The sequence below is a fragment of the Canis lupus genome, chromosome X (assembly GCF_048164855.1).
Source record: "Canis lupus baileyi chromosome X, mCanLup2.hap1, whole genome shotgun sequence".
Lineage (NCBI taxonomy): Eukaryota > Metazoa > Chordata > Mammalia > Carnivora > Canidae > Canis > Canis lupus.
In genome coordinates, this window is record NC_132876.1 from 115,272,102 (window position 1) to 115,291,619 (window position 19,518).

The window sequence follows — 19,518 nt, forward strand, 5'->3', positions numbered from 1 at the left end:
AGGTCGATCAGAGCAGCAAAGATCATAGGGAGCGGCGGTGGCCAGAGGGAGCAGCGCAGGCGAGAGGGAGCAGCGCAGGCCAATGGAGCGGCGGGGGCTGAAGGAAGCAGCCCAGGCCAGGCAGAGCAGCGCACGTCACTGTGCGGAGCGAGCGGAGGTCGGTCAGAGCAGCGCAGACCGTAGGCAGCAGCGGTGGCCAGAGGGAGCAGCGGTGCCCGGAGGGAACGGCGCAGGCCAGAGGATGCAGTGCAGGCCAAAGGGCAACGGTGGCCGAAGAACCAGCACAGGCCAGTGGGAGCAGCACAGGTCGCCGTGGGGTGAGCACGTTGGGGAGCAGCACAGGGCACAGGCGGCGGCAGTGGCCTCAGGGAGTATTGCAGGCAGTGGGCACGGCGCAGGCTGCGGGAATACGGCAGGCAGGATGAGTACAATAGGCGGGGGGGGGGGGCGGGTACAACTGGGGGGGCACAACAGGCAGTGGGGGCACCGCAGGCTGTGGGGGGACAACAGGCTTTGGGGGGCACAACAGGCTGGGGGGGCACAACAGGCAGGGGGGCAACACAGGCTGTGGGGGGACCACAGGCAGTGGGGGCACCACAGGCTGTGAGGGGGACAACAGGCAGTGGGGGCACCACAGGCTGTGGGGGACCACAGGCAGTGGGGGCACAACAACAGGCTGTGGGGAGACAACAGGCTGTGGGGAGACAACAAGTAGTGGGGGCACCACAGCCTGTGGGGGGACAAGAGGCTGTCGGGGGCACAACAGGCTGTGGGGAGACAACAAGTAGTGGGGGCACCACAGCCTGTGGGGGGACAACAGGCAGTGGGGGGCACAACAGGCTGTGGGGGGGCACAACAGGCAGTGGGGGCACCACAGCCTGTGGGGGGCACAACAGGCTGTGGGGGGGCACAACAGGCTGTAGGGGGGCACAACAGGCAGTGGGAGCAGCACAGGCCGGTCAGAGCAGCACAGGTCCTAGGCAGCAGGGGTGCCAGGAGGAAGCCGTCCAGGCCAGTTGGCGAGCGCAGGCAGTGGCGCAGCGCACGCAGCGGGCGTGCAGCAGGCTTCGGGAGCACGGCAGGCAGTGGGCGCGCGACAGGCGGCGGGAACACAGCAGGCAGTGAGGGGACAGCAGGCGTTGGGATCACAACCGGCAGTGGGGAGGCAACGATCCGCGGGAGCACAACAGGCAGTGGCGGCACAACAGGCAGTGGGAGCAGCAGAGGCCGGTCAGAGAAACGCAGATCCTCGGTAGCAGCGTCGGCCAACGGGAGCACGGCGGGCCAGTGGAGCATGGCGGCCTGAGGAAGCAGCACGGGCCCGTGGGAGCGGCGCACGTCGGTCAGAGCAGCGCAGACCCTAGGTAGCGGCGGTGGCCAGAGGGAGCAGCGCAGGCCGATGGAGCTCTGGTGGCTTAAGGAAGCAGCCCGGGCCAGTCAGAGCGGCGCAGGGGAGCGGGTGCCACGCAGGTCGGACGGAGCAGCCCAGGCCACAGGGTGCAGCGGTGGCCAGACGGGCAGCGAAGGCAGCGGGCGCAACACAGTCTGTGGTGGCAGTGCAGGCCTTGGCGCAGAGCATGTCGTCGGCGCCGCGCAGGCAGTGGGCGCACAGCGGGCTGTGGGCCCGCAGCGGGCAGTGGGAGGACAACGGGCAGTGGGAGCAGCACATGCGGTCGGAGCAGCACCGACCTGACGCAGCAGAGGCGGCCAGAGGGTGAAGCGGAGACCAGAGGCAGCGCAGGCGGCAGAGAGCAGGGCAGGAAGGACGGAGCAGCACGGGCCGGAGGGAGCGGCGCACACCACAGAGAGGAGAGCGGGGCGGGGGGAGAGGGAGCAGCGCGGGGCAGAGCGAGCAGCGCGGGGCAGAGCGAGCAGCGCGGGGCAGAGCGAGCAGCGCAGGCGAGCAGGGCAGCGGGGGCAGCGCAGGCCGCAGGGAGCAGTGGAAGGAGCAGCGCACATGAGAGGGAGCAGCACAGGCCGGAGGGACAGGGTGGAGGGCAGAGGGAGGAGCAAAGGCCAGAAGGAGCAGCGCAGGACATAGGGAGCAGCGCAGGGCTGGGGCAGCAGCGCAGGCCGGAGGGAGCAGCGCGGGCCGCGGAGGGAGCGCAGGGCGATGGGTGCAGCGCAGGGCAGGGGGAGCAGCGCAGGCGTGAGGCAGCAGCGCAGGACGAAGGGAGCGGCGCTGGGCATAGGGAGCAGCGCAGGCAGGCCTGGGGGTGCAGCGCGGGCCGCGGAGGGAGCAGCACAGGCCGGAGGGAGGGGTGGAGGGGAGAGGGAGGTGCAAAGGCCACAAGGAGCAGCGCAGGGCATAGGGAGCAGAGCAGGGCTGGGGGAGCAGCGCGGTGGGTGCAGCGCAGGGCAGGGGGAGCAGCGCAGGCGTGAGGCAGCAACGCAGGGCTTAGGGAGCAGCGCTGGGCATAGGGAGCAGCGCAGGCCTGCGGGTGCAGCGCGGGCCGCGGAGGGAGCGCAGCGCGGTGGGTGCAGCGCAAGGCAGGGGGAGCAGCGCGGGCCTGGGGGTGCAGCGCAGGCCGGAGGGAGCAGCGCGGGCCAGAGGAAGCAGCTCAGCCGGGAGGCGGAAGCGCACGCCTGCGGAAGGAGCGAAGGAGCGCAAGACACAGGGAGCAACAGAGGTCCGCGGGAGCAGCGCAGATCAGTGGGAGCAGCACAGGCGAGAGACAGAGAGAAGCGGAGTCAAGAAGCAGCGCAGGGGGGCCGGCGGACAGGCTGCAGGGAGCAGCGCAGCCTTGGGGGAGCGGCGCAGACCGGGGGGAGCAGCGGAGGTGAGAGGGAGGAGGAAGGCCACACGGAGCAGCAGCAGCAGCAGCGCAGAGCAGAGGGAGCAGCGCAAAGCAAAGGGAGCGGCGCAAGCCAGAGGGAGGAGTGCATCCCACGGGAGCAGGGCAGGGTGGTGGGAGCAGCGCAGGGCGTTAGGAGCAGCGCAGGCTGATGGCAGTAGCGGAGGGAGCAGCGGGGCCCGGAAGGAGGAGCGCAGGCAGTGGCGCGGCACAGGCGGAGGGCGCGGCGCGGGCAGCGGGAGCACAGCGGGCTGTGGGACCTCAGCCGGCAGTGGGCGCACAACAGGCAGTGACGACAACGGGCAGTGGGGGCACAGCAGGCAGCGGCAGCACTGCGGGCTGCTCAGAGCAGCACAGGTAACAGGCAGCAGCGCAGGCCAGTGGGGGCAGCACAGGTCACTGCGGGGAGACCAGGCTGGGGAGCAGCACAGAGCACAGGCAGCAGCAGTGGCCTCAGGGAGTATTGCAGGCAGGGGGAGGACGGCAGGCAGGGGGAGGACGGCAGGCAGTGTGGGAGGACAGCAGGCAGGGGGAGCACGGCAGGCAGTGGGGGGACAACAGGCAGTGGGGACACAACAGGCAGTGGGGGGGACAACAGGCAGTGGGAGCAGCACAGGCCGGTCAGAGCAGCACAGAAGACAGGCAGCAGGGGTGCCAGGAGGAAGCAGCGCAGGGCAGCTGGCGAGCGCAGGCAGCGGGCGTGCAGCAGGCAGCGGGAGCGCAGCAGGCAGTGGGAGCGGCCCAGGCCGGTCGGAGCAGCGCACACCACCGGCAGCGGCGGTGGCCAGCGAGGGCAGGGCAGGCCGATGGAGCACGACGGCCCGAGGAAGCAGCCCAGGCCAGTGGGAACAGAGCAGGGCAGGCGTGCGCAACGCAGGTTGCTCAGAGCAGCGGAGACTACGGGAAGCAGCGGTGGCCAGAGGGAGAAGTGGCGGCTGAGGGTGCAGCGGTGGCCACGGGGAGCAGCGCAGGCCAACGGAGCCCCCGTGGCTTAAGGAAGCAGCAGCCCAGGCCAATCGGAGCAGCGCAGGTGAGCGTGAGCAACGCAGGTCGGATGGAGCAGCGCAGGCCATAGAGTGCGGCGGTGGCCAGACGGTCAGCGAAGGCGGTGGGCGCAGAAGAGATGGCGGGCGCGGCGCAGGCAGCGGGCCCACAGCGGGCAGTGGACGCTCAACAGGCCGCGGGAGCTCAGAAGCCAGCGGGCGCACCAAAGGCAGTGGGCACGCAACAGGCAGGGGGATCTTCAAAAGGCAGTGGGAGCCCGACACGCGGTGGGAGCACGACAGGCCGTGGGAGCAGCACAGGCCGGTCAGGGCAGCACGCACCATCGGCAGCAGCGGTGGCCAACGGGAGCACGGCAGGCGAATGGAGCATGGCGGCCTGAGGAAGCAGCACGGGCCAGTGGGAGCAGCGCAGGTCGATCAGAGCAGCAAAGATCATAGGGAGCGGCGGTGGCCAGAGGGAGCAGCGCAGGCGAGAGGGAGCAGCGCAGGCCAATGGAGCGGCGGGGGCTGAAGGAAGCAGCCCAGGCCAGGCAGAGCAGCGCACGTCACTGTGCGGAGCGAGCGGAGGTCGGTCAGAGCAGCGCAGACCGTAGGCAGCAGCGGTGGCCAGAGGGAGCAGCGGTGCCCGGAGGGAACGCGCAGGCCGGAGGATGCAGTGCAGGCCAAAGGGCAACGGTGGCCGAAGAACCAGCACAGGCCAGTGGGAGCAGCACAGGTCGCCGTGGGGTGAGCACGTTGGGGAGCAGCACAGGGCACAGGCGGCGGCAGTGGCCTCAGGGAGTATTGCAGGCAGTGGGCACGGCGCAGGCTGCGGGAATACGGCAGGCAGGATGAGTACAATAGGCGGGGGGGGGGGGGTACAACTGGGGGGGCACAACAGGCAGTGGGGGCACCGCAGGCTGTGGGGGGACAACAGGCTTTGGGGGGCACAACAGGCTGGGGGGGCACAACAGGCAGGGGGGCAACACAGGCTGTGGGGGGACAACAGGCAGTGGGGGCACCACAGGCTGTGAGGGGGACAACAGGCAGTGGGGGCACCACAGGCTGTGGGGGACCACAGGCAGTGGGGGCACAACAACAGGCTGTGGGGAGACAACAGGCTGTGGGGAGACAACAAGTAGTGGGGGCACCACAGCCTGTGGGGGGACAAGAGGCTGTCGGGGGCACAACAGGCTGTGGGGAGACAACAAGTAGTGGGGGCACCACAGCCTGTGGGGGGACAACAGGCAGTGGGGGGCACAACAGGCTGTGGGGGGGCACAACAGGCAGTGGGGGCACCACAGCCTGTGGGGGGCACAACAGGCTGTGGGGGGGCACAACAGGCTGTAGGGGGGCACAACAGGCAGTGGGAGCAGCACAGGCCGGTCAGAGCAGCACAGGTCCTAGGCAGCAGGGGTGCCAGGAGGAAGCCGTCCAGGCCAGTTGGCGAGCGCAGGCAGTGGCGCAGCGCACGCAGCGGGCGTGCAGCAGGCTTCGGGAGCACGGCAGGCAGTGGGCGCGCGACAGGCGGCGGGAACACAGCAGGCAGTGAGGGGACAGCAGGCGTTGGGATCACAACCGGCAGTGGGGAGGCAACGAGCCGCGGGAGCACAACAGGCAGTGGCGGCACAACAGGCAGTGGGAGCAGCAGAGGCCGGTCAGAGAAACGCAGATCCTCGGTAGCAGCGTCGGCCAACGGGAGCACGGCGGGCCAGTGGAGCATGGCGGCCTGAGGAAGCAGCACGGGCCCGTGGGAGCGGCGCACGTCGGTCAGAGCAGCGCAGACCCTAGGTAGCGGCGGTGGCCAGAGGGAGCAGCGCAGGCCGATGGAGCTCTGGTGGCTTAAGGAAGCAGCCCGGGCCAGTCAGAGCGGCGCAGGGGAGCGGGTGCCACGCAGGTCGGACGGAGCAGCCCAGGCCACAGGGTGCAGCGGTGGCCAGACGGGCAGCGAAGGCAGCGGGCGCAACACAGTCTGTGGTGGCAGTGCAGGCCTTGGCGCAGAGCATGTCGTCGGCGCCGCGCAGGCAGTGGGCGCACAGCGGGCTGTGGGCCCGCAGCGGGCAGTGGGAGGACAACGGGCAGTGGGAGCAGCACATGCGGTCGGAGCAGCACCGACCTGACGCAGCAGAGGCGGCCAGAGGGTGAAGCGGAGACCAGAGGCAGCGCAGGCGGCAGAGAGCAGGGCAGGAAGGACGGAGCAGCACGGGCCGGAGGGAGCGGCGCACACCACAGAGAGGAGAGCGGGGCGGGGGGAGAGGGAGCAGCGCGGGGCAGAGCGAGCAGCGCGGGGCAGAGCGAGCAGCGCGGGGCAGAGCGAGCAGCGCAGGCGAGCAGGGCAGCGGGGGCAGCGCAGGCCGCAGGGAGCAGTGGAAGGAGCAGCGCACATGAGAGGGAGCAGCACAGGCCGGAGGGACAGGGTGGAGGGCAGAGGGAGGAGCAAAGGCCAGAAGGAGCAGCGCAGGACATAGGGAGCAGCGCAGGGCTGGGGCAGCAGCGCAGGCCGGAGGGAGCAGCGCGGGCCGCGGAGGGAGCGCAGGGCGATGGGTGCAGCGCAGGGCAGGGGGAGCAGCGCAGGCGTGAGGCAGCAGCGCAGGACGAAGGGAGCGGCGCTGGGCATAGGGAGCAGCGCAGGCAGGCCTGGGGGTGCAGCGCGGGCCGCGGAGGGAGCAGCACAGGCCGGAGGGAGGGGTGGAGGGGAGAGGGAGGTGCAAAGGCCACAAGGAGCAGCGCAGGGCATAGGGAGCAGAGCAGGGCTGGGGGAGCAGCGCGGTGGGTGCAGCGCAGGGCAGGGGGAGCAGCGCAGGCGTGAGGCAGCAACGCAGGGCTTAGGGAGCAGCGCTGGGCATAGGGAGCAGCGCAGGCCTGCGGGTGCAGCGCGGGCCGCGGAGGGAGCGCAGCGCGGTGGGTGCAGCGCAAGGCAGGGGGAGCAGCGCGGGCCTGGGGGTGCAGCGCAGGCCGGAGGGAGCAGCGCGGGCCAGAGGAAGCAGCTCAGCCGGGAGGCGGAAGCGCACGCCTGCGGAAGGAGCGAAGGAGCGCAAGACACAGGGAGCAACAGAGGTCCGCGGGAGCAGCGCAGATCAGTGGGAGCAGCACAGGCGAGAGACAGAGAGAAGCGGAGTCAAGAAGCAGCGCAGGGGGGCCGGCGGACAGGCTGCAGGGAGCAGCGCAGCCTTGGGGGAGCGGCGCAGACCGGGGGGAGCAGCGGAGGTGAGAGGGAGGAGGAAGGCCACACGGAGCAGCAGCAGCAGCAGCGCAGAGCAGAGGGAGCAGCGCAAAGCAAAGGGAGCGGCGCAAGCCAGAGGGAGGAGTGCATCCCACGGGAGCAGGGCAGGGTGGTGGGAGCAGCGCAGGGCGTTAGGAGCAGCGCAGGCTGATGGCAGTAGCGGAGGGAGCAGCGGGGCCCGGAAGGAGGAGCGCAGGCAGTGGCGCGGCACAGGCAGAGGGCGCGGCGCGGGCAGCGGGAGCACAGCGGGCTGTGGGACCTCAGCCGGCAGTGGGCGCACAACAGGCAGTGACGACGACGGGCAGTGGGGGCACAGCAGGCAGCGGCAGCACTGCGGGCTGCTCAGAGCAGCACAGGTAACAGGCAGCAGCGCAGGCCAGTGGGGGCAGCACAGGTCACTGCGGGGAGACCAGGCTGGGGAGCAGCACAGAGCACAGGCAGCAGCAGTGGCCTCAGGGAGTATTGCAGGCAGGGGGAGGACGGCAGGCAGGGGGAGGACAGCAGGCAGTGTGGGAGGACGGCAGGCAGGGGGAGGACAGCAGGCAGTGTGGGAGGACAGCAGGCAGGGGGAGCACGGCAGGCAGTGGGGGGACAACAGGCAGTGGGGACACAACAGGCAGTGGGGGGGACAACAGGCAGTGGGAGCAGCACAGGCCGGTCAGAGCAGCACAGAAGACAGGCAGCAGGGGTGCCAGGAGGAAGCAGCGCAGGGCAGCTGGCGAGCGCAGGCAGCGGGCGTGCAGCAGGCTGCGGGAGCGCAGCAGGTAGTGGGAGGCCATACAGCATTACCTAGCTGATTAAATGCTAAGCATCTACACAATCTTAGGAGAATCCTATTTTCATGGTTTCTTGGCTTTGGAGGAGTTAATTCATTATTTGTTGTTTGAAAACTTATTGCAAGTGTAATACTTCCTCAGTACAGACTAATTGAAAAGATTTGTGAGCTTTAAGTGAGAAGTCAGCCTCCCCTTAGGCCTGCCCTCCTCCAGCTTCCCAGTATCCCTCCCTGGAGATAATACTGTTACCATTTCCTATCTAGAGGGGATTCGTTTTCAAAATAAACACCAGTGTGGAGCTCAAACTGTTTCCCACTAAATTTTTCAATATTTCATGTGGCAAGATTCCATTCCCACAAAATAATTTGCACCGAACTGAAAGGCTAGAACCAGCATTTGCATAGCTCCAGGAGCGTGAAGAGATTGTCGGAGTCAGTGGGCATGTATGCATGCCGGACATCTGAATTATCATGGAGTCCGTGACATCTGTGCCTGGGGAAACTTTTTTGGGACATTTCAAATCTAGCAGTTGCTCTCCTGCACCAACAACCCTGCGGCTTTAACCCTCAAATTCAGTGCAACTTAGGAAAACACCCAGAATGTTCCTCAATCTGCAGTACAGAGACAAAAGACCTGCCCAAGTCCACAGGGAATTCCAGACTATCAAAGGAGAAATACAATTTGCTGGAATTTCTTCAATCTGTGCTATAACAATTAGGGACGTCATCAGAATCTAAATCTTAAGAAACAGTCAAAGGCTGTGTCCTCTACAAATCCTGAAGACCGACTTAACTAGATAATCGGGAAAGATCAAGCACGTAACTAGCACAAAGTAACCTTCCTGATAAGGCTGGCTGGCAATGGCCAGCAGCACGGGGCCAGGAGACAAGGCGGCCCGAGGTCCCCAAGCTAGCAAACAGAAGCAGGAATGGGTTAGCGTAGGTCCTCTGTATACCACTGATCAAGAGGGGGTCCGACGTGCAAGGATTTAACTAGGGAAAATGCTGCATGAGAAATGGGGTAGCTGCTGGGGTAGGACTGTAGCAGCAGACCTCACTGCATGTCTGACCCCAGTAAGGGGGAGTGGGAAGCCATGCTGGTGGACGCATCCTAGTTACTGTACAAACTAAGGAAGGTTTGGCAAAGGTCTGGGCAGTGTTGGAGCCTGAATCCACCACTAGAAGAAAGCTGTCTCCCATTCAAAAGGCTGCCTCACTTTCCCCTCACACTTGGTAACTGACAATACCACAATTCCCTGTTAGCACACATGGATGGCTTCATTGTGTTTTGAGCCAGAGTTTTCTATGGCATTTTGTGGACACCCTATCACACAGTCCCCCATTGATGGGCATTTAGACTATTGCACAAACTAATGCGAGGAATTTTGCATGTTTGTCATCTTGCTCCAAGGTGCATGTGTTCCATCAGAGAACACCTAGTTGGGGAATTCTGGGTCAGAACACACACATATTTTTAGTTTTGGTTGATAGCACTGGATTGTTCTAAGATGCTGTACCAATTTACACTCCCACTGGCCAGTATTTTTTTTTTTAATGCAGAATCTTGGGGGCACCTGGTTGACTCAGTTAAGATCTGCCTTTGGCTCAGGTCCCTGCCTGAGCAGGGAGCCTGCTTCTCCTTCCCCCGCCCCCCCACTCATGCACATGCTCTCTCAAAGATCTTAAAAAAAAAAAAAAAAAAAAAACAGATTTTTGGACCCCAACCAAGATTTACTAAGTCAATAGGCATTTCACCAAAGCCCCAGGTGATTCGCAAGCACATTTAAGTTTGAGAAGCTGCCAGAGCAGTGGTGCTCACCTCTGGCCACTTATTAGAATCCCCTGGGGAGAGTTCAAAAATTCTGATGCCCAGGCCACACCAGCCCAATGAAATCAGGAGGGGATGCTTTTAAAGCTCCTCAGGTGATCAGAATGTGCAAAACAATTACCTTACAAATTGGAGGTTACAAAGGACCTGCTTGATCATTATCTGCCTCTTTGAAAGTGAAGTGGAATGTAGCAAAACTGATTATTTAAAGATTCTGATGTAATTCCGGACTTCAATGCTTTCAGATTGAGGCAAACAGAGCAGACTTATTTAGGGCTTATTAATGTTGGAGAACAACAGGGAGTTCCTTTACCCTACTGAAACTTTTGTTTTAACCCCATCTGTGTCCATTTAAGGCATCCCATTTCTTAACAGCCACCCCTAGACTGCCACCCCGCTGAGGGGCGGGCAGGCCTGAGACACCTCATCTTTGTTTCCTCATCTTTCTCTTATTCACTAGCTCTTAGTAAGTTTCAAACTTTCTCCCTTATAGCGAAGAGCCTCTAGACTCCCCTCAGCCTATTCCTGTTCTCATTAACCTAATGTTTTTATTACCATGTTTAAGACACAGGAGGGAAAACAGCAAATTTAATAAGGCTCCCCCCAAGCTCTTTCAGTTTTGCAGCAATAAGGTGCCCCCTTAACTGCAGCAGTTAGCATGACCTGGGTAACAAGCATACTCTGAGTGACTATCTTGGTCATTATAAAGCTGCTCTCACATGACTCGCAGAGAAACTTCTGAGCTGCTTTATCTGGGGCATTCCACTTGGTATTCATAGAGAGAGGTGGCCAGGCCCCATTCTCAGGATTAACAGATGTTATAGTGGCTTGTATCCAGTCCACCAGGCTGGCTTTCTTTCAGGAATAGCCTCCTAGGTGTCTGGATCACCTAAAGCCATCTCGGATTGTTCTGTAACAAGCTCTGCGGCCGATTCAACACCAAAGACACTCCTAACTAGTTGCTTTCATAATCCGTTTCAGTAAAGGTGGCTTAGGAAACTGATCCACAAAACAAGGGTACCAATGCACAAGATAGAAACTTCACCCTATACTCCGTAGTTCCCAGTTTCTCAGCTTTGCCCTTCTTCCACGTTGACTACCTTCTTGGTGACCTGACTGATTCAGCCTCCAGCCCCTCCCCTCCCTGAGCTCAGTTCCAACCCTGTAATCACTTGGTTGCATCTATGGAAACCAGCTCCCATCCTTAGGTGCTGAGAGGGTCGATTAACATAACAAAATACACCTTTTATTGCTCTCTTCAGGCAATTTGAAGGGTTTTAGGAGCCCTCTGTCGGGAAACGAGACCAAAAACAAAATATGTCTTTCTTGTAATAAATCACAATATTACACTCAGGTAGAATTTTTCTTAAAACACAGCCTAAATCCTGTTACTACTATCCTGGAAACTTGAAATGGTTTTCCACCCTCTTCTGCAAAGCTGAGTTGTTTGTAAACAGATTCCTGGACCCACTGCCCTGAGCTATGGAAGCAGGATCTCTGGGATAAAGTCGGGAGTGGCCAGGAGAGTTTTAACATACTGTAAGATCTACATATATATTTGTTGAAAGAATGAACGGATCACACATTTACATGCTTAAACTGGACTGCATATTGGAATCACCGGGTGGCGATCGTTAACAATGGGGGGGCACCTCGGAGGCTCCCACTGGGCCAATTAAATCAAAATACCTGGGGGTGGGGCAGGCCACCTCAGGTGATCAATTGTTTCAGAATTGAGCACTACTTTATTCAAGCCTTCTAATCCTCCAGCTCTAACTCACCTGGGAGTTTTGGGGATGAACTGATTTGTCTTTAGTTTTTATTTTGCCGCCCTTGTAGATTTGTTCATCTCACTTTCTCTCTCTACATCTGCGCTGTCCCATATGGTAGCTACTAGCCACACATGGCAATTAAAATTTAAATTAAAAAAAATTCAGTTCAATTCCACTAGCTATTTTCAAGTGCTCAAAGGCAAATGGTTATTTAAAATTAAAATTTAAAAAATTAAATTAAATTAAATTAAAATTCCTTAGTCTGACATTTCTAGTGTTTAATTGGCACATGTAGTTAGTGATTACCATATTAAACAAAGCCGACCAAACGAGGGCTAACAAGATGGAGAACAGTGTAGTACGTAGTTGAGTATATGCTCTAACAACTATTTTTTAAATTGAAGGAGAATGGGGGAAGCATTTTTATTTTTCAAATGTTTCAATAATCATTGGCGGTAGTGAGCCCAGACACTAGTTCCTGGACCTGTTTTTGAATTACAGTTGTATTAGCTGTGTTATTAACTTCAGGTTGTTTTGTTCCCTACTTAATTATGTTTCAGGCACCTCTTTTTTTGTTTTTGTTTTAGGCACTGCTAACCTCATGCTTGATCAATTATTAACTTTGCCGCTTTTTACTCCTACTTCCTGTTTACCCACTGAATGTAGAAAGCTAACGGGACCTATGAAAACCTTTTCCTTGACATATCTGATCACGTGCAAATAGCGCCTCCTTGTCGGGAAGAACATGTACCTCTGGATTGTTTCAAGGCTTCCCTCCCTCAAGGTTTTATAACCGAACCAACTTGAGTTGGCTCCTTGGTGGGTCAGAAACTGCACCAGGTTGAGTTGGGTAGAGAAGCCTTGGGGTCGGGTCGGATGGGGCAGAAAGTCGCAGGAGCAGGCGAAGGAAACCGGCTTTCACATACCTTGAATGTTGTGTAAATGAGGCGGAGGCTCCTCTCTGGATGGAGATGTTAGTATTATAATGAGGCAAAAGTGATAGTAGGTCCTTTCAGGGGATCACTCCTGGTCCATCTGCGCAGGCACCAGTGGGGCGATGGTTTACCTCAAAAAGCCTGGGTGGTCTGGGCCTGTGGCTGGTCTTGTCAGGGCAGCCGCTGTCATCTGCGGGATGGTTTCAGGTTTCATCCTCAGAGTCAGGAGGTAAGCTGGAAAGAAGAGCTTAAGGAAAAATGTAAGACAAAGGTTAGTCCTTGTTCTTCAAAGCCCCCTGAGGTTTTTGCTAAATTGTGTCCTGCAGTCATCCTAAGAGCCACTAGGGCTTGTCCATCCATAACACTGGTTCTGGTTATGGAAGTACCTGTGGTGGCTCACAGGTAGGATGGGCCCAAGTGAGTGCCCTGGGCATCCCTGACCAAAGCATCACTGTCAGTAGCCTTAGAAGACACAATAGAGCCTGAAACCTTTTATAATACCAGATAGTAAGGACACTCTCAAAGGCAATTAGGATCAAGTCAAAAGGCACAGGAACCAACTTAATGAGGCTCCCACTAGCCCAAGATGGTACAACTTGAACTCTAATAATGATAATGGTAATAACTGCAATGGATTGAAATCATCAAATAATGTTTAAATACACGAATTTATAATAATATTTAGAACGATGATGATGACTGTCACCTCTTCAAGAGGACAGGAAATCAATGTGTGGTCTTGAAAACTAATAAATAAAGGAAGTGAATCAAAGATTTATCCCACCTTCCTCTACGGACTATAATAGTGGGTAACAAATAGTGAATGAGTGGAAGTCCCTCTCTATAAAAGTATTCCAACTAATAAACGTAAAAGAAAAGGTAAAATTAGAAGAACCATTTTGCAAACCCTGATAAGTATATATGTGTATACATACATATGTAAGTATTAAACCTCGGTGGCTGGTACCATCATCAAAACAGAGACAACCAGACATTATGGGCTTCCTAAAAGGAAACCATCATCATTCTGTGGTCTTGCCAGAGAGATGTGACCTGAGTCTGACAAGTCTCAGGATCCCACTGCTGAACTACAGGAAATATGGAGGACAAAGAAACATAGTGAACTATGTCAAGAGTGCTGTTAGTTACCCACAACAGCATAACAAATTACCCCAAAACTTAGTGGCTTAAGGCAACAATTCACACTTATTATACTCATAGTTTCTGGAATTCAAGAATGGTTTGACAGGATGGTTCTGGCTCCAGCTCACACTTGAAATCACAGACAAGATGTTCACTGGGGCTGAAGTTATCTGAAGGCTTGACTGGGGCTAGAGTAGCTATTTCCAAGGTGGCCTAGCCACCAGGCTGTCAGGTTAATGCTGGCTGTCGGTGGGAGGCCTCAGGTTCCCCCTGCATGGGCCTCTCCCAGGCTGCTTCAATGTCCTCCTGAGGTAGTGGCTGGCTTTTCCTGCTGACTAATCCAAGACACAAAACCAGAAGCTGCACATCCTTTATGATCAAGTCTCATAGACCACATGCTATCACTTTGCTTGTATTCTGTTGGTGACACAGACCAACCCTGACACCAGGTAGGGGAGGCTACACAAGTATGTGAAGTGAGGATCAATAGCACCCATCCTGAAAGCTGGAAAGTACAAGTATGCAATCCGCAAACTCCACCCTGTAAAGACATGACTGTTCAAATAGTCTAGGTTCTTTCTTTCCCAAAGATTGTTTGTTTGTTTATTTATTTGAGAGAGAGAACGAGTGCACACACGAGCAAGCACGAGCTGGGGGAGAGGGAGAAGCAGACTCCCTGCTGAGGAGGGAGCCTGACTTGGGGCTCGATCCCAGGACTCTGAGATCATGACCTGAGCTGGAGACAGACTGACTGAGCCACCCAGGCACCCCATTCTAGGCTCTTCATCAGATAAATTGTATGCGGAAAAAAAGGAATGAGCCAGTAGCCTACAGTTTGAGACAGACTTAAAAGACATATCAAATTTTAAAATATGGACAAAACTATATGTCCTATCCAGGTACACACATCTGGGTAATAAAACAATCAAAACCTGCACAGAAGTGGTTACAAGAAAACCCAAAGTGATGGTTACTTATGGAGAGGGGGAAGGAAGGGACCGGGAATGGGTACATAGAAGGGGCTTTGGGGTGGCTAGCAAAATTCTTTCTTGACCTGGTGACGGTTACAGTGTGCTTAACTTAGAATACTTCACTAAGGCATGTGTTCACTTTATGTGATTTCCTGTATCTATTTCCTTTTATGATGAGAATACTTAAGAAAAAATTAGAGATCTTAGCCTGAGGTACAATGTTGAATCATCCTGAGGATATTTGTTGGACTTTGTGCAGAAGTCAGAGTTCCTTTAAACAATATAAATTAGGAGGCCAAAATATAGGTCTTTCTAAAGACCTTTTTCAAAAGTACGAAATGAAATGCAATGCAAGCATCCCAACATATTTACAACATTTCTACTCATCTTTTCTCCCACCTCTCTTCAAGGTAGTAAAAGTAAGTCATTTCAAATGACCTCATGAACTGTAGAAGCACAAATACTCTCTTTTTCCTCAAATTCAAGTTACTGTCTTTGGAATGCGAATAGGAAACTGAATGTGATGAAATGTCCTTCCACCTACCTTTTATGAAAAGAATTGTTATTGCAAGTAGCACCAGTATCCCAGGCCTGCCTTCTGAATCAAAGAATGAAGTCCACATCTTCCTACCTCCTCTGTCAATAAGCTTTTAGTTTCCCAAATATTAACAGAGATAACCTCCTAGCAAGATGTAGTTCTCATGTTTCCTTTCAAACCCTAGAGGAAGAAAAAAGAAAACACACTACCCTAATCCCAAGTAATTTCTCAGCTTTGCAGCTAAAACAGAAAATCAAATCAAGAAAATCATCTTTTTTCTTAAGTGAAAACTATTTTGCACTAAAAATCAGGGCTATTTTTACCAGTAGATGGCTAAGTAAATAGATCCCATGGGGTATCTTTGAATTTTCTAAAAGCTGTTACAAGTTGGGGGCCACTCATTTTTGGTGGAGAGAAACCAGTTCCTGATCTTCCCTTCAACCAATCCCCTAAAGTCACCTGAATTCCCCTGTGTGCTTATTTTTCTGTTATGCCTCACCTTCATTTCCAGGAATAATCTTTTACTTTTAAATTTTATTACTTTTCAGGGGAGGGGAGAAGAGAGCAAGCACACATACATGCATGCTCATGTGGGGGAGGCAGAGGGAGAGGGATAGAATCTCAAGCAGACTCCATGCACTGAGCCCAATGCAGGGCTGGATCTCACTACCCTGAGATCATGACCTGAGCCAAAATGAAGAGTCTCACACTCAACCGACTGAGCCACCCAGGTGTCCCAGGAATAATCTTTTAAAACCTGGGTAGGCAACAAGGAAAGAAAAAGCCCAATGAAAGTGTCATTGGAATATTTGGGGCTAGCCAAAGTTTAAAGCAGAAGAAATTTCTGGAGCTTTTTCATGCATCTGTCAGTAGTCCAAGCCTATATTGCCTTCACGATCTGGGGTTCTGTTTTTTTTTTTTTTCTTTTCCCCTTTTCTTATTTTCCTTTTTTTTTTTTTTTTTCATTTTAGAAATTAAATTTTATGATTTGGGATTGGTTCAGGAATCTTGAGGTATGCCAAATTACCTGAACCAGGTGGGTAGTTTCTCTGTCTATATTGTTTGATGAAAGCAAGTGTTATTCATATCATTATTATATATGAATTTAATTCAAATCAATTCAATAAACACTGAGAATATTCAGTGTCAGAATTTTTTAACCATCAAATATACTACACCAATATGGTATTTTTCTGTCAGTGGCATTTTGAGCAGAGCTTAGATGTATAGAAGCAGATTCTCCAACCACAGGGTACCTCAAAAGGCCAAGGATTTAAGGAAACAAAGTCTGGATTCTGACCAACAGAATATTTTATGTGTCTACAACACGTAGGTAGGCAGAGGAGGGAGAATGCTTCCCTGCTGGTTTCCCGCGCTTTTAATCGGCGGTTACCTGTGCCTTGGTGGGGTGAGATTAACTGATAAATTCATCATAGGACTGATCACCTGGAAGGACAGAGGAGTGGTGCTCTGGGTGTGTTCACTGGGGAATAGACCTTGGAATTCACTCCTTTTGAAAATTTTTCTTTAAAAACATTTAGGAAAGCTCACCCAAACAAATACATGTTCCATCCATCAATCTAGTTAGCACTTCTCAAAGGGGTTTTGCACCAGAACCATGTGGTAAGGGAGTTAAGAATACACATAAGTGGCTCCAGCCAAGACGCCTTGATTATTAGGTCTAGGGAGGTCTAAGCAGATGATGGTGAAAGCTCCCTAGGTGGTCACCCTCTCACCATGGCTTCCATTCTCCACATGCTGCCCATGTGAAGGAGTCCTTGCAGGCTCACTCTTCACAAATTTGGGGATGAACAGCCTAAAGTCCTATCAAATCCCGAGGGAGGATGGCAATAGAGAGATGTTTGATATTAGATGTTTGAAAAATCTCCCCAGTTGATTCAAACAGGCCTCCTCATTTCCCTACTTACACCAAGAATCACAGCTCTACAATTTATCCTTGGATTAAATGATACATCGGAAAGCAGTTTCACTGGACAAAAACATTTTGATCCCCAGCCCTGTTTAAGAATTGCTCTTTGAAACCCTTGAAGTTGAACACTTCCGTTGGCCTTACAAGAACATATATATCAAACTTGTCTATTTGTCACAGGGTCAGTGATGAAGTCCTTGCTCACTTTTTCACTGCTCCCTTTGCTAGGACTGAGGAAGAACAGAACCTCTCCCTAAGAATTAGTTGATGCTGTATGGCCCCTGGATCATATAATTGTCTGTTTCTCTTTGTCTTGGCTATTTGAAAGCTCAGAACCAAATCTGTGGCCCCAACATGGATGCTGAACAGTTTACTGTTTTCTTTTGCCTAATTTCTTCTCTTATTTTTAAATTTAACCTCATCTCTGTTTAAACATATTCCAATTGATACATTTGAAATATGCTTATCAGTACATTTGACACAATGTATAAGTGTACATGTAGCGATTGAAATACCTATAAATGACTGATAAATTTGCAGCAACTGACGGCTTAAAAAGTATACAACATTTATATTTGTGTTATGTCCATTCTTGGAAGATAGCCAGCCTGGTATAAACAGACAAAAAAACAGCTGATAGAGACTACTGCTTTGTAGATTTACTGGTGAAATGCCTGGTGATTTAAAAAGAATGTAACTGACTATTGGTGGGGGAAGTGGGGTCCAATGAGTGTTCATTTTAGACAGTGGCTTTTCTAGATGATTCTCATCCAGGACCTTCCAAAAGAGGATTACTTGGGGAAGCTGAGGCATCTTAAAGCCTTTTAGTTCTGGAGTAGCTCAGGTCTGTCTGATGACCTACACCCAAACTGATGATCCTTTCTACATTCTTGTTCTCACTGATGTTTGATCCATCAGAGTCCCTAGTGTCTTCTTTGGATTAACGGGGAACCCAGAAACAAAAACTTTACATTTTTGCATACATGTGCACACATACACATTGTTTAAACTGTATTTCCAGAAAAATGACCTTTAAAAAGGAGCCATTCCTCTTTATCAATCCTTCTATTCCTTCTTACTCCTATTTCCCAACTGTGGTGGTATGTACTTTATATGGTGCATATATATTCTTTAAAAATAAGAGAATGGCATCCTATGAATATCTGCTTTAAATCTGGACTTATTTTCTTCTCCATGCTTGTGAGATCCTTTATAATATACTATAAAATGAGGCCCCAGTCTCCTCAGCCTATAAAATATCCAGAGGTATTCAAAGCTTCCTTCAAAATGCTGGAAACCACACCATCTGAGACCAGTCCCAGGGCAATGGCCTAGGCCTCACATATGGGGAGGAAGCCGCTAAAATCCCATCCCAAAAGTGTTCAGTGTTCCTTCTCTCTGGAAATCTGCTCTCATCTGAGTGTAATGTGTCCTGGTGGAAAGAGCACGTGTAAGGCTGGCTGGGGGCTGCTGAGACACTGTGAGTGGGTGCCAAGGGCAGAGGGGGGCTGGCTGAAAATCATGGAACTTGAAAGTGATGAACTTGGACTTGACAGGGTTTGCTTGCTTAGTTGTTCCTGGTTCCCCTGCAGCCCATTCAGAGATTTGGCCTTAATAGGCAAGGTGCCCTCAGAAGTTCTGGAAAACGACCAAAGAAGGCTCTAGGGCGTTATGTCATGAAGAGAAAAATCATCCCCTTAGACACATGCTGGACAATAGACCTCTGCAATGAGGCACAAGTTCTTTAATGTGCTGTCCCACGTGGTTGCCACTAGGCACATTATGGCTACTGAGCACTTGAAGTGTGACTAGTACACACTAGTACTAGGGAAACTGAATATTTTCATTTTAATTAATTTAAACTTAAATCACTGCATATGGGTAGTAGCTACTGTACTGGACACGCAGCCTTTGACAACACCATGAGGATAGTGAAGTACGATTTGGCTTGCGGACATGCTACATGCTAGGCCTGCTCCTAAGTATTTCTTAGCTACTTTCTATGTTTCAAAGGCTGTGATCCCTGAAGATTTGTATTGACCCAACTTGCCCATCTCTGTCATTCCTTCAATAGGTTCCTCCTTTGCAAATAAATGTGTTTTCTTTCTTCCTAACCCACTTCTTGCACAGAGGGACAGAGGATGGGACTGCCCGCCAGCGCTCTATCCCATGGCTCAACTCAAGAGGATGAGAGCTGCAGTGAAACACTGGGACACCTGCACCCCAATGTTTATAGCAGCAATGTCCACAATAGCCAAACTGTGGAAGGAGCCTCGGTGCCCATCGAAAGATGAATGGATAAATAAGATGTGGTCTATGTATACAATGGAATATTCCTCAGCCATTAGAAACGACAAATACCCACCATTTGCTTCGACGTGGATGGAACTGGAGGGTATTATGCTGAGTGAAGTAAGTCAATTGGAGAAGGACAATCATCATATGGTTTCACTCATATAGGGAATATAAAAAATAGAGAAAGGGATCATAGGGGAAAGGAGAGAAAATGAGTAGGAAATATCAGGGAGGGTGACAGAACAGGAGAGACTCCTAACTCTGGGAAACGAACAAGGGGTAGTGGAAGGGGAGGTGGGCCGGGGGGGGGGGGGGGGGGGAACGGGGTGA

General features: G+C 53.8%; 1 protein-coding gene across 12 annotated transcripts in view; it reads right to left on the minus strand.

The window, feature by feature from the left end:
• Positions 1-19,518, minus strand: part of EGFL6 (EGF like domain multiple 6) — a 256,008-nt gene that overhangs the window by 129,121 nt on the left and 107,369 nt on the right. For 11 of the 12 annotated variants that reach the window (XM_072818136.1, XM_072818134.1, XM_072818128.1 and 8 more), the window contains one exon: positions 12,303-12,558. The gene's annotated coding sequence lies outside the window, so the exon portion shown is untranslated. Of the gene's footprint in view, positions 1-12,302; positions 12,559-14,969; positions 15,086-19,518 lie in introns of those variants that run through there. The other variant, XM_072818139.1, reaches the window with a different exon arrangement.